The sequence below is a fragment of the Suncus etruscus genome, chromosome 6 (assembly GCF_024139225.1).
Source record: "Suncus etruscus isolate mSunEtr1 chromosome 6, mSunEtr1.pri.cur, whole genome shotgun sequence".
Lineage (NCBI taxonomy): Eukaryota > Metazoa > Chordata > Mammalia > Eulipotyphla > Soricidae > Suncus > Suncus etruscus.
This window is the reverse complement of record NC_064853.1, coordinates 74,947,646-74,963,087: the sequence shown is the minus strand read 5'-3', so window position 1 is coordinate 74,963,087 and position 15,442 is coordinate 74,947,646. Positions and strand designations below refer to the sequence as shown.

Below are 15,442 nucleotides of genomic sequence, written 5' to 3'. Positions count from 1 at the left end.
TGATCTCACTGTTGCTATTATACCAACCCCACAGACTTTGTGGGACATACCTTCAAAAAGGTACAGGGCTTGGGAAATAGTATAGGAGTTTGCCAAAAGGGCATGCAGTTTGATTTCTGACAGAATATGGCTCTCCAAGCATCCCCAAGAGTGATTTTTGCAGGCCTCAAGAGTAGTATTGGATGTGGCGCTGGTTGTCTCCAAGCATCACTGAAGTGGACCTGATGGTCACCAGCATTGTAGTGCCTAAGAAGCAATCTATCCTGATGTCCTTGCATTGAACACAGGCCTAATTGACTAATAATCATTGGAAGCGTCCTATCCTCAGAACTGATTAGTAGCCCCCTCTCCAAGAGCTGTGCCCTTCAGTGAGAAGCTGATTAATTGTATGAGATTGAATTTGCTTCTTGTTGCATTTTAAGGGAAACATTCCATGGCATGGTATATTCCTCTACTTTATAGTTGTATCATCCCCATCAAGTGTTGCACTTATGTTTTTTTGTTTTTGATTTAATCCCTCCCAATGGAGGGATTCCAATATGGAATTAGAACAAAGACTTAGAACAGCATATCACATAGGACGAAAGATAATTTCTCTGGCTTCTAAAATCATGGCATGCATTTCAATGTATCAGAACTGTTGGTAATTTACAGGATGGAAAAAGCCTGCAGTTTTTGACTCTGGTTAAAACTTATGCCCTCTTATCTTCCTTTTCACAATAGTAGAAATACTAAATAAGTCACTGTGTTTATAACAGAAATTATTTTTTCTTCAATATACTAAGAATCTGAAATGGTTTTAAGTAGCTCAAAGCCTGTGAAACTGGGGTTAAGGATGTGGTTCAAATCCCGGCATCCCATCTGGTCCTCCGAGCCTGCCAGGAGCAATTTCTGAACATAGAACAGAAGTAACCCCTGAGCACTGCCAGGTGTGACCCAAAAACCAAAAATCTAAAAATAAATAAATAAACAAACAAACAAAGCCTGGTATTAACACAGGAGTTAAAATGATTATCATAATTGTGGATGACACTGGTTTTAATCCCTGCACTACATATCAGACCTATGTTTGATTTCCAATATTGTAGCTGGTCCCTTTAGAATTGCCAAGAATTATCCTTGAGCACAGAGCTAAGAGAAAGACATACCATACCTGGTGTTGCTCCCCAAACAACAAGCAACAACAAAAGAGTTATTCATATAGTATTTCATGTGGTAATTCAGTGACAATTCAACTTTTTCTATTATAAAGACAATTAAGTAGGATGCCAGACATTTTATCAAGTCTCATCATTTTTCAACATTATCACAGAACATAAAAGTTGGGAGAATTTTCATGGGTCTCTGTCTCAACTCTGCTATATACATCATGCAAATGGGTGGTTTGGGAAGAAATTCAATACTTTTCTTCAAAGATCTAAACCCTAGTAGAAACCAAAGCAATAGAAAAAGAACTGAGGTGGAATCTCAACTCTGTATTCATGGCTAGTGTGATCTCATGCCAGTCACTTCATATCTCTAAATCTGAATTCCATATTTACATATTCCATATTTATTGGATATGATAATTGTGCACAAAGAACTGCTATGAAAACAAGTCAATCTTAGATAAAGCCATACTATAGTAGTATGTTCTTTCTTTTTCTTTAAATTCATTAACGAAAACCCCCTTGCTCTATACTGACTATAAGAACAACCCATCACACTATTCATACTCAGAACTAAGTATTGCTTCACACAATAGTTTCCTGACCTAATGTGAAAATTGGAGCCTGGTCCACCGAGTAGAGATAGTAAAGATCAAAGTATATGGACATAGTTCTAAATAAAGTGAAAGGCAAGATCTCTTGGAAGGATCAATTTTGCTAAACTCTGGATACTTAAAATATGGTTTAAAAAATAGTTAAAAAAAAAAGAAGGACCAGAGTGGTAGCATCTGGCATCTACAATGATCCTGGGTATGGCCCAAAAATCAAAAAAAAATAAAAATAAAACAACACAAAAATAAAAGGACCTAAATAGCAGCAGAAGAAGTATACTAAGAACTTAAAGTATAACATTTATATTTTCCTGACTTCAAACCTTATGAAATATGGTATGAAACATGGTATTTCTTATTTACAAGAATATTCAAATATATCTTAGTATATGAAAATGACACTTTATAAAATATTGTTCACAGCATTTTATTGAAAAACCTAAGGAATATTTAATAAGAAAATTAACCAGTTCCACTAACATTTTTAATAGGCTAAAAAGAAAATGCAGCTTTTAGATAAAGCATCCTAACTACAGACCAGATCAGTTGGGCTACTTTTTCCACTCAGATAGGAATTCATACAAAACAAACAAAAAAAGTGATTATTTCATTCGTAGATACTGAGGTCTAGGCCAGTTTTTAGTTCATATTCTCAAGTACAGGCTCATTTTTACAATATTTCAAACCCAACCTCCACCATCATTCTTTATAAAATACACACACACACACACACACACACACACACACGGAGATTTACATATACACACTTTGTTAAATAAGAGGAACTCATTCAGGGGACAATCTGCATTTGGGGAGTCTACTGCCTTTTTTATATAGCAGAAGCATCAGTTTGAGTGTTCTCTGTTCAGGCTAGATTTTCTAGACCAGAGACCATGAGTAAGACATTTGAAACTAAACCAAATCTCATCAGATGACTTCTGATGAGGTCCTGGAAAAGAGGGAATGAAACAGATTTGTAAGGAGCCAATGTATAATTCTGTTTTGTTTTTGTTTTTTGTTTTAGGGACACTCCTGGTGGTGCTCAGGTTTTACTCGTGGCTCTGTGCTCAGAAATCACTTCTGGCAGGCTCAGAGAACCATATGGGATCCCGGTCAAACCAGAGTCAGTAGCATGCAAAGTAAACACCTTATTTGCTCCAGGCCCATGTATGATGTTTTGATATTCAAGTAATCACCATGGATAACTGATGTTAAATGCATGGAAAACTCTGGGAGACTGGATAGTGTATATTTTAGAAGTGTTCCCTTTTCAAAACATTAGAAGAGTTTATATATATTTATCCATCAACACTTTTTTTTGCCATTGGTTCAAGTCTGCATAGTCTGGTCTGCCAGATAGACCAGACCACAATCCTTTAGTCTGTAAGAGTTCTGGGGCATTTTACTTTTCAGGCTCCTCAAATGAAAAAGTAACAGTATTGTGCATAAGAACGACAAATAGAATTATAGGCTATTTTAAGCAAGGCATTGAAAATGTTCCCCTTCTACTATTCATAAACCTCCTCATATTTGGTCTCTGTCAGGATGACCATTTGTCTTCTCTATTCTAGTAGACTTAGTGATGAACTTTAGAAGCTTTCTTGGATCTAAAAGCACCATACTTGTCACCTGCCTTTCAGCATAGTCCTAATACCAGATATCCATGTTTTTAAATGAAAGGGGTAGATTTCATTTCAAATCCAAGAGAGCACCAAATTAGCAACAGTAAATGCAGTGATGAAGAATGTCAATGTCTAGAACTAGAACTTTATATCATCTATTCCTCATTTCAAATTTAGTTCAATACCAGGTCCTGATACTTTTCATGATCCTATGCTGTCCACAAGATTTCTAAAAGTTGCCCTTTTTTCTCACCCCAAATAAGAAAGTATGCATAATGTGTTATATTATTAAGGCTAAACTTGCACTGCAAACCCTCAAATGAGGCTAGTTGTGGTTATTTTCAGTCACATGGCAAGAAAAGGTCATTATTTCCTGGAAGTGCCCATAGATGTTTTGGTGGGGCTTGAGGGTGAGATGCTTTTGGGAACAAGTTCCAATTTACAAACTGAAAACAATTATGTATTTACAGCTTCATTCTAATCCCACAGACCACCAGGCAGAGAGCCATGTGGAATTGGTTGGCCATTAGCAAGGCCCAGAACAATTTAATTATAGAAATAAAATAAGAAAATACTAACAGGAATAAAATAATGGTAGGGCTACATATGAGAGAAAATGTGTGTGTCTAAGAAAAGAAACAGTGAAAAAAGAACAGCAGAAATAGCTGAACATCAGGGGAAGAGTAAGAAAAAGTGGAAAGAACATTAGTCGCGATTTTTAGTTTCAAACAAAGAAAAGTAACTGTGATAGATTTAAATTGAAAGTTAAACATTGTATGAATCACTCATAAAAGGGGACAGATAAGTATGCAAGTATCTCTAAATATGACAACCTTGGAATTCTGGAAATTAGAAAGAAAGGGATCATCTCTTCAGATGTCAGAACCACTACTTATGTATTCCACCTCATCCCTCCTCCATCATCTTCAAATTTTTCAGAATATTCTGACTTTTATTTATAAAGTACTTCACCGGACTTTATTTTATACCTGTGTTAGAGGCTTGAGGTTAAAAGGCTTGATTAAGAGTCTCTAACAGTCTAACATGGAGTGAAGAAAGTCCTGTCAAACAACAATATTAGGAAAATTGTTCAAATGCATAAAAACACCCTCAATGCCTATCTCACACATGCACAAAAGTCAATTAAAATGAATTATATACATCAATATCATAACCAAAGTCATGAATCATACTAAGGAAAATACAGGCAGAACCCTTTATAGTGCTGAATCTAGTGGCATCTTCAATGACTCAATGTCAGTGGCAAAGCCAATAGAAACAAAAGTAACAAAATGACACCAAATCAAGAAGTTTGCACTACAATATATATACTTATACACACACACACACACACACACACACACACACACACACACACATATATATATATATATACTCGCAGACAGGTAGAAAATTTTTCAACCCACATCTGTCAAAGGGTATACACCTGTAAAACCAAATACACTTGTATATAAAATAACACCTGTATAAACAAATGCAATAAACAAGAAAACTCAATAAATGGGAAGAAGAGTTGGACACTTCCATAAGATATACAGAAAGTTAATAGGTATATGAAAGCATGAGCTTATCAATTATCAAAGAAATGTAAACCAAAAGAACAATGAGATATCACCTCATACCAGGAAGGCTAATATACATAAAAAAGAAAACTAACCTTAGTGTTTATGTGGGAAGAAAGGACCCTTCATACACTGTTGCGTGAATGTTTACAGGTTAATCCTCTTTGGATAAAAGTATGTGTTTTTCTGGAAAAAAAAAAAAAAAAAAGAATTGGACTTCTTAGTCCAATGACCAAGCAATTCCAGTTCTTCACATCTACCTGAAAGGTCCCAAGTCAATATTGTAAAAAGACATTTGTGTTTCCATGCTCATAGCCACATTATCCCAATAGCCAAGATCAGGAAACTACCAAAGTGCCCCAAAACAGATAACTTAATAAAGTAACCATGGTATGTAATCACAATGAAATCATATTGAGCTATAAAAGAATAATTTAATCATGCAATCTGCCACCAGGTGTAAGGAATAAGAAGATATCATGCTGAGTGAAATCAACCAGCAGGACAGATTCAAAATGAACTTTCTCATATGTGTGATAAGTGAGGAATAATATGGGAATAACAAATGGTCATAGATAATAGAACTTAATAACTGGTTTTAGAACTGGGGTTATTAAAGGTAGGAGCAATAGCCTGGGAAGAGTGCCTGAGATAAATGCTGGAGGGAAGCATTTACACTGGTAAAGGGCCATTGAATGTGTGAAACTTGATCATTAATAGCAATGTGCTTCAAATCATGGTACTTCAAATAGTGATAATAATTAAGAAAGAGTCTTTCACAGTTTACATCAAATGAGGTCTGAATGTTCCAGGAAAACTTAAAAAAGAGCAAGAGAAGAACTGCTCAGAAATATCAGCTCTTTATCTCTGAAAAGAATCCAAAGGAGAAAGATAATAGCACTCATAAGGAGTTAAGGCAGAACCAACTACATACCTGGAAAGTATGTGGATGTAGGGAAGGGAAAAATTAAAAAGATAAAAGATAAGAATATAAGAAACTATATAAAGAAAAGAAACTAGATAAAGAAGAAAATCAAATGCAGTATGAGAAGAACCAGATAAAGAAAGGGAACAAAGAAAAAATAATAATATAATTTAATTCATAAATTCATTGAGATAACAATCATTCTAGGCACACTAATTTGATCTTCTAAAGTAGCTAAAAAGTAAAAGGAGCCCCTGAAAGAATATTTCAACCTTTTTCAGTGTTTTTACACTTGTGGGCTAACACTTGCACTGCATATCACCAATACATAGGCCCACATAGATAACTAAAGTGGTAGACTCTTTTTTTCTTTTAATTTAATTTAATTTTTTATAACAAACATCAGTACATATAATAAAGGCAACAGGTAACCAGATAACCAATTAAGCATTATAAACAAAAATTACCTAATAAGGGATGACGGATTCTCAGAACAGAGTCCATCCATCTAAGCATTCACTCCTCACACACATCTAAGTGTTGTTCCTAAAAGTCAAGGAGTTTGTGCACTATCACTTGACTAAGACTAGTTTATATTAATGCTAAGGTAAACTTGAACTAGTCAATGGGTCCTGATACAAGAGGGAAAAGTGAGACCTTTTTTTTCAAACCAATTGTAAGATTAAACAATTTTTGATATTTAAACACAGCCACTATGATGTAATTCATATTTTAAAAATAATTTTAAAATAGCAGCATCTCTGAATTATTCCCTATGGCTAGTTCAAAGGCATACATTGATTTTTTTGCGTTTAAGATCTCAGAAGCTTATTATTAAAATACATATCTTTTAAACAAAGTGTGTGAACCATCCCAATCAAGCAAAGTCATGAAATCACAAGTGCTACTTTCTTCCTCAAAGAAGGCACCCCATGCATGAGGTCAGGATCCATAAGCGACCTTCAAAGCCAACCAGCTCTTGGACATGCCAACAGCTCCTTAGGACCCAAGGTCCCCTAGGCCTCCTCAGGGTTAGACACTCCAGGAGGCCCAGAAGTGGGCTAAACCCTGAGCATCTCAGCAAAGCAGTCACCAAACCACCAAACCACAGTGTCGACAGTGAAGCAGAAGAGGTGGTCCTGGCAGAGCTTCCTGGGGTCTGCACAGCCTCGATGGCCCTTTGGGCCTCCTCTGCAGACTGGAGGTATTTGAAGGAAGCCAGCCCAACAACATCTTTGGAGCCAAGGTCCCTGAGCTGCGCTTTTGCATGTGGCGTGAAGCGGACTTGTAAGGTGATTATGGGGGCGTCCTTCACCCAGGTGGGCACGGCACTGTGCAGGGCTGCCTTGACTGGGTGAGGAGAGCAGTGAGGAGGTCCACGGTCTATCTCTGTATTGCTCCTCAGTAGTGCTGTAAGATCTCCCCTCCCACCCTTGGGGGTTTCCTATAGTACACTGCTCCACAGATGGCTCTGCCAACACCTTTGGACCCCCATTACATCCTGATTCAGAACCCTGACCTGCAGCCAACTCCTCAGTCAGAGGTGAGGCTTATGGGGTGCAGATTGTCTCATCCCGTTTCCTGCCCTTCTCTCCAGAAACCCTGTCCTCAGGGCACTAACGGCTCTCCTCGGAGTCACTATGGGACCGTGGTCCAGATGGCACTGAGGCTGCCCTCAGAGTGGGGTACAGCTTCCAGTTGAGGTGGGCACACGTTCTGGAGAGGTGCCATCCAGTTTTGGGGTGAGTAATAATCTGCTGTGTAGGGTTTTATGTGTAGGACAGGTGTGCCATGAATCATGTCAATTCCAGACAGGTACACAGTTTCTCCTTCTACCCTTTCCAGCCTGGCCAAGGTCAGCCCAATTGTACTGGGACGATGAGGGCTCCTTGTGGGAAACACTCGTCTTTGCACCATTCAGTCGAGGAGGCTGCACTTTGGCCTTACAGCTCAGATGACCATTCTTGTGAAAAACAAACAAAATCCGAACATGAGAAAACTGTTCTAAGCCCATCAAGGAATGTTCAGGATTATTAAAGATGCTCTTTCTAATTCTCAAGCAAGCCCTTGAGTAGCTGCAAATAGATGGCTGCCTTGGAGTACCATTCTTGTCTGAGAAACATGATTCCAATTGGCTCAGTTAATTCCCTGTCTCTAGCGCAGGCTTCACACACCCACGTGGGATCACTAAGGGCCAAGGCCCACCTGCCTCCCCCTGTTTTTTTGTTTGCTTGTTTGTTTGTTTTTTAATATCTCTGTATCACTAATCTAGCACCAGTCCTCCTACTGATGGTAGAAAACTCTGTATTAAGTAACTTGATCTCCATTACAGGCATATTCTGGCTCTTTGTTCCTACAGAGCAAATCACTGGCATATAAAGCATCATGAAATCACTTATTATCTCTTAAGATTGGGCTTGCTGGGGGTCAGAAGCAGAGTTTCTGTGGTATGGCTTAGGAAGTTCCTTTAGGTATCAACTAGAACTGTGATCATTAGAAAGTTTAGCTGTGTTCAAATGCTCAAGGAAGCAACACATTCACATGAATGGCAGTTGACACTACATTTCAAGTGACGCTATCAACTGAAATACCTCAGTGTGATTTGGGACTTTCTCAGCATCCAGCCAGGTTCTGAGAAGTCCTTGCAGTGAGCAAAGAGTACAGAGAGAAAGTTGTCAGTCAAGTTAAGCTAAGCCTGGAACACTCATGGCAGCATCACCATGGCCATAGTTACTGATCAAAGTTGTCACGAGACATACTCAGACACAAGGAAAGGAAAACAGCCTCTTCCTTCTGTGGGGAGTTTGGCAATGTCACAGTAGTAAGGAGCATGCAGGGTGGATAACCTTCTTTAGGGAAAAAAAAAATAGTGTCAGAGGTATTTAGCCTCTTGACATTGAAAAATGATGGTCTCTTTGCACCTTTCTGAGCAGTTAAATGCAAAGCAATCATATACATTGTGAACTTCCTATCCCATGTGACCTTCAAATGTAACCTTTGAAATGTCCTCATTTCAAAAGCAAATTGGTCATATCAAATGTTATATTTTCTAAGAATTAAGTTACCAAAAATTTCTATGCAATGCCCAGATGAGTGCATACTCAGTCTCTACAGAGTCATGGTATTTACAGTACTAGCCTCTTACACATTCATGTAGTCATTAATCATACAAATATTTTAGTCCTGGTACTCTGTTATGGATTGGGGAATGCAAAGATGAAAGACATAGTCTCTACCCTCAAGGGTCAAGTACTATGAGAGATATTCATTTACATCTCATTTTATAAGAGGCTTGTGGCATAGAGTTTAAATTTAGCAAGTAATCTTAAAATTGCATATTACCAAAATTGCTCTTCAAAATCTCTAAGGAAGGCATCGTTTAATATGCTATTCTTGAAAAATCCCCAACACAGAATTTTTTATCTGTGGGAACTAAATAAGTGTATTATTTTGTTGAATATCAACTAAAACACTGGCATCCCTTATAAATTACTTTCTTCTCCACTCTTACCACCCTCATCTTCTAAAAGATCCTATCACTTGATTTCCCTGCTTATAACTTTACCCATTTATTCTAGAGAAATTCTTCTTAGATTGAAGTCATATCATGTTATCCCTCTGCTGAATATCCACACAGGTCCATCTCACTCAAAACATCCAAAGCATTTTCCATTTCCACTTAAGACTTGCATCATTATACTCCTCTCTATTTAACATCAATTGTCACCATTCTCTTCTTTCCCTAGACTTCAACCAAAATGACTCCTCCTTCATATCAAAATCAAATATGCCTCAAGACTTTTGAACACTCTGCTCTTTCTATGTGTAAGAAATATAATAATTCTTTACTTTCACAATAATTATTTTCTTTACTGCTTAAAAGAAACCTAAATAAAAGTAATTTCTTGACCAAAGTAGATCAAACAGTCTGTCATTGTCTGTTCCCCTATCTTGCTGTATATATCTTAATCACACTAAGCACTGGATTGAGCATTTGCTTTCTCACTGGATATATACTCCATATGTGAGCTAGTGCACTACCCCCAATTCCTAGAAGAGTGACTGGCACATGATACTTTATGCTAATATTGAATGAATAAAAGAATTCATGAGAGAATAAGCAAATAGATAGAAATTTTAAAAAATCCAATAGAGGCTTCAACCAAATCACTCGTATATCTCAGGCATCTATTAATTCCAGATGCTATAGTTTTAACTGGATTCCAGCAATGTCCCTCCTCAATAATTGTCTCGAATTGAAAGAACTCACTATGCCTAAAGTTACATATTTTTCTCACTGGCAGCTGCATTGTTGATGGGTTGACTGAGTTATTTAGAATAGTACTTCTCAATTTTTTCTGAGCATAACCCTTTCCAATCACATTTACTTTCTGGAGCTTCCAAGTTCAACCCACTTACTTTTTGTTCCCATAGGTGGTTCCCCATTTACACAACTTTCTTTTTTTATAAGTTTATTTTATTGTGGTAGAGGTAAGATGGTTCCAATAGTGCTCAAATACATGATATTGATGAACAAAGTTTTTGCATTTCATCACCACCAAAGTGTCCTAATCCCAACACTACTGTCCTTTTTCCACCCTTAGTTCAGTCTTCATGACCATTTTTACATTTTTTTATCTGTCATCTCTTTGAAATATCCTAGAGACTCACAGATCCATAAGGACTTTGGTTGAGAATTGCTGATCTGAAAAGTTGGCCTTCTTGTCTCCATTTGATGCAAATCTCAAGCCTACGTTGCAAATTGTTCTATAATTTAGCTTGACTTTGCCCAATTCTGCTGTCCCAATTTCTAAATATATAGGCCCCAAAATGCCCCCCAGAAAATTTCCACCTCAGAGTTTGTTCCACTGAGATATGATCTAAGACAATGTAGTACCAAAAATATCCATGTTAATAAATAAAAGCAATTCACGTAAGAACAAAAAAAAACCTGACAAATTGGAAGATTTAAATAAATTTTCATTTATTTCTCCTTTCATAATATATTTTTCAAGTAGAGATTGTGGCAAAAATATTTTCATCATTTGAACTCTGGGGCTCCCATTTCTCTTTCCTTTGACCTACGTCTTCTTTTTTTTTTTCCTTTGTTAATTGAATTTTATGCAGATATGATGTAATCCCACTCTGTCTACTTTGACCAGGAAAAGATATCGAATCCAAGAAAGCCAGACAGATGTTTGCCAGATAATCTGTAAAAGTAATCTCTTCACCTCAAAAGGTAAGCCAGCTCCAATGTTCTCAAATCAAAACTGCTAATTAAGGAAGTGATAGCAGGATACAATGCTTCTAAAAGAGAAAGAATAAGGAAGATATAAGATATGAGTGATCTTAATAAATAGACAGCAAGATATAGAGCCCAGACACTGATGATGACATTCAGAACATTTTGAACACTGTTGAAGATCAGACTGTGGACCTGATGGGTCCTGTTGGTGGACATTCCACCCCTATCCTGTCACATTTGTTCCTACTAATAGGTCCAGGTATCCTGTTACCTAACTCCTATATGTATTTTCTCACTAAAGACATCAATTGATGCATATGGATTCTTTAACATACCAAAGTCATTCTGAAAAATATAAATACCATTGAACAGTTTTGATAATAGTATTATAATTGACTTATGTTATGGTCACCATAAAAGAATGCTTTCTAAAGACCAAATATGTATTATGTCCTCACAACCCTTCACAAGCATTTACAAGTAATGAAAATTGAGTATAGAAGGAACTGCAAGTATCTGGAAATTGATTCAGGTATTCAAATTCAGGTTTGAACAAGGTTTGTAAGGTTTTTAAATACCATATGTATGCTTCTTCAACCTCATTCTAAGGTCTATTCTGCATTGGTATATATGTGCATATATATATCCACTTAGCCACCCATTAAAGCAAAAAACAGAGTGAGATGGAGAGTTCTGCCCCATAATTAGTATAATAGTTTTGCTCTTGTTTCAAAGTTGGAACCCACTGCCTAGTTCTCCATGGATTTCCAAAGGTCAAATCTCAAGAGACTTTGTGTCCCGGAATATACCTTCTGCTCTTAAAGGAAATGAGGACTCTATGTATACAGAGACCTGATAGTTCAGGAGTAAATTTTTAAAGGAATGCAGACAGACATATACACAAAAACTATAAGAAAAAACAACTCTCTGTCACTTACTCTGCTGGGCCATATGGATGAACAGAAACCATCCTCAATAAAGTTCTTCTTCCTGATAGGCGATCCAAATATCTATTTATGTAATCATGGTTTTTTATGTACATATGTGGATATACAGCTATTTTACAATATACCATCTGTATTATCATAGTTATAGTCCTGACTGCATTTCCATAAAAATGATACTAAATTTTTATTTTATGATTTTATGAAACAGTCTATAAAAACTTGGTCTGGTTAAAACTATTGCCCAACAGCTTTCAGCCAGAACAATTAATAGATTTTGTTAATTAAACAAATATCAATTCACTAGAAAGGGTAAGGGATGCCAAAAATTTACTATTTCTGGATTCAAATATGCATTAATAAAGGAGAAAATAACACAATTTCAGTATCATCAGTATTATAGATATAGATTTATTTAAATAAGTTTCTAGTCCATTCCTTTGATTAATTTACAAAATTTTAAATAAAGTTAACACTAAACTATCTACAGATATTTTCTGATTGTATTTGTTGAAAATTTCCCCTATAACCAGCAATAGAGTAGGACACTGGAAAATGTTAGCAACAAGAAAATCCATCAGAGATACTCTAAAAATGGTAGAGAATTATAGAAAGGAACAGAGACAAAAAAAAAAAAAGAACCAGAGATGTATATGGGAAGTAGAACCAGAGTCTTAGGAGCAAAAAAAAAAAAATGCTTGTTATTACTAGATCTATAGTACAGATACTTTAAGCCTTTTATCTTCCTCCATATATTTTTCACGTAGATTCAAAATCTCAGAAAAGGGGATGAATAACAAATCCTGTTACATGTTTTTTTAGATTGTTTCTTTTGTGCTTTTTCTTTGGAGATCTCCAAAAGAAGAGGACATATCTGGGGACATAATTCATAATTGCTAAGGGAGGTAGGAAGAGAAGAATGGTGTGAAATGGAACTAGAAGGATAGGAAGGAAGAAGGCTGGAGTAAAACAGAGAAAATAAAAAGCAGTGAGAGAAAGAAGTTAAGAGCAGAAGGAGAGAAAATACAGAGAGTGATGGAGGAAGAATAGGAAGGAAGAAAATATATAAACAAAACAGAGGGAAGTAAAGAAAGAAAATACAAAGAGACAAAATGATAAAAATAAGAGATTGCAAACACTACATGACTTCAATACCAGAGAAATCATTGGGTAAATACAAATATAAAAATATTATATGGTCAATCAAACCTATAGAAAAGGCATTTAATTATTTAAAAATCATATTCATTGTAGTGTTAATAAAGTATATTGCCAAGTAATGATCCTGATATAATTTTATTTTAGGAATTAAATTGGTGATAGACAAATAATAAAGATAAGCAAGTTTTTATACTTTCTTAACAGTGATAGGAATCCAATTTATATCTGTGATATAATTTCTTATATACATATTGAAACTACATGTATATAAAGACTAGAGAGATAGCACAGAGGGTAAAACACTTGCCTTGCATGCAGTTGATGTATGAACCCTCAAATTCTGCCATGAGGGATCCCTAAGTGCCGAGTCAGGATAAGCCTTAAGCACTGCCAGGTGTTGTCTGCAAAAGAATCAAAAATGCATGTATATATGGATGAGCTATTAATATGAATGGATGAGCTTTCAATAATGCATTTCCGTTTTAAAAACTTCTAGAACTCAGAGCTCGAGAAATGGTACAGTGAATAGGATGCTTGCCTTGCTTGGGAGAATTTGGGTTCAATTTCCAACACCAGAAATTATTTCTTGAATCCTACCATGCCTCCTTGGCACAGAGTTAGGAATAAATCATGAGCAGTGCAGGGTGTGACCCCAAAATGAAAATAAGCAAATAAGTGAAACTTTCCAAAACTCTTAACGCTACAAATAATGTTTGTCATTGCCACCATATGTGGATGGAAAAGTTGAAGTCCAAAGTGAGTATCTCTGGGCAGTTTCTGCAGAGATAAGAGAAAACTAGCCTTGGTCTCAGGTTCTCGTCTCTTTTCCTCTCTCTTTCAGGAAGACTGAAATCACCTGAAATGTGACTTTCATAAAAGTGACCATAACTGGGCACTTGACACCTTTCCCGTGAATACGACCAGCCTCCCTACAGTCTTAAACTCTGAAATTCTAGATTATGGATCCATATCTCCTTATTTATAAAAGGAGAAGGGAAACTGGCAGTCCTAGAATTCAGTATGCTGCATTGGAGCTGCTATCTGTGACCTTTCACATGCCGTGTGGAAATCATCTCTGTGTCTGAAAGGTCACTTGTGCTCACTAAATGCCATTGATTTTCAGACATTTACAGGGGCACACGATGACTCCTGAGAAGCGGTTTTCAGAGACTGAAAAGTGAAACCAATCAAGTGCAGGTAATCAATGTCTCCTCCAAATAGAGTCCTTAAGAGGAAAATAAAGCCAGAGGTACTTGTCACCAGCAGTCTTGAAATGATGATGCTTCTCTGCGAGGACAGTTGTCACCATGACACTGTCACAGCTGACTCTAGCAGGTCACAGTGCCTGGCCAATCTAACACCACAGTGAGCATAAGTTTCTGCCTGCAGCTACCCCTTCTATGCACCAGGTAACTTTTGCTCCATAACAAAGAAATAAAAGAGGCTTCATGATCTATGAGGTTTGATACTGGGCACAAGGGTTCCTGGTTATTTTTACAGTAAATATAAGAAGGTTTTAGAAGTGGAAGTAGGTTTCATTAATCATTTGCATTGTTTTTATTAAATGTTTCTTATAAATAATTTAATTAAAACACCATGAACTATGCAGTTACAAAGTTGTTCATGACTGAGTTTCAGTCTATAATGTCAAACACTCTTCACCAGTGCATATTTCCTGCCACCAATATCCCAGTTACCCTCCCACTTCTCTCTCCCCCCTCTCTGCCTCAATGGCAAATATTTTTTCCCTCTCTCTTTCTCTCTCTCCCTCTCTCTTTCCTTTCAGACACTGTGGTTTCCTAAACTGTTACTGAAGGGGTATAATTTTCATTTTATATTACCAGGATTTATAATGTTTTATTCTAAAAAGTCAATTGAGCTGTGATGCACCATTTTTAGCACCGAGGGGCTAAAGCATAAAATCAATGGTTGTTCTGTCTCTCAATTTTATTCTTTACCATAAAGGATAAAAGCACTCAATTTTACCCTTTATAGGAATAAGTTTATATTCATTTAAAAACAAATTTTTGCCATGCTACAAAAAGCTAGTAGTGTCCCTCCCCACTCTTACTCTTGGGTGAGGATTATGAGCAGCATAGGTGGATTCATGAATATTACTTGAAACATCAAAGATGGCCCCCAGGTACATGGATAAATATTAGGAGCTTCACAGAAAGGAATCCTTCACTGTCGAGTTTCTTCA

At 36.6% G+C, this 15,442-nt stretch overlaps 1 pseudogene; it reads right to left on the bottom strand.

Annotated features, from left to right (window-relative positions):
• Positions 1-7,439: 7,439 nt before the first annotated feature.
• LOC126011805 (tRNA (adenine(37)-N6)-methyltransferase-like) overlaps positions 7,440-15,442 on the bottom strand; it is a 63,822-nt pseudogene continuing 55,819 nt past the window's right edge.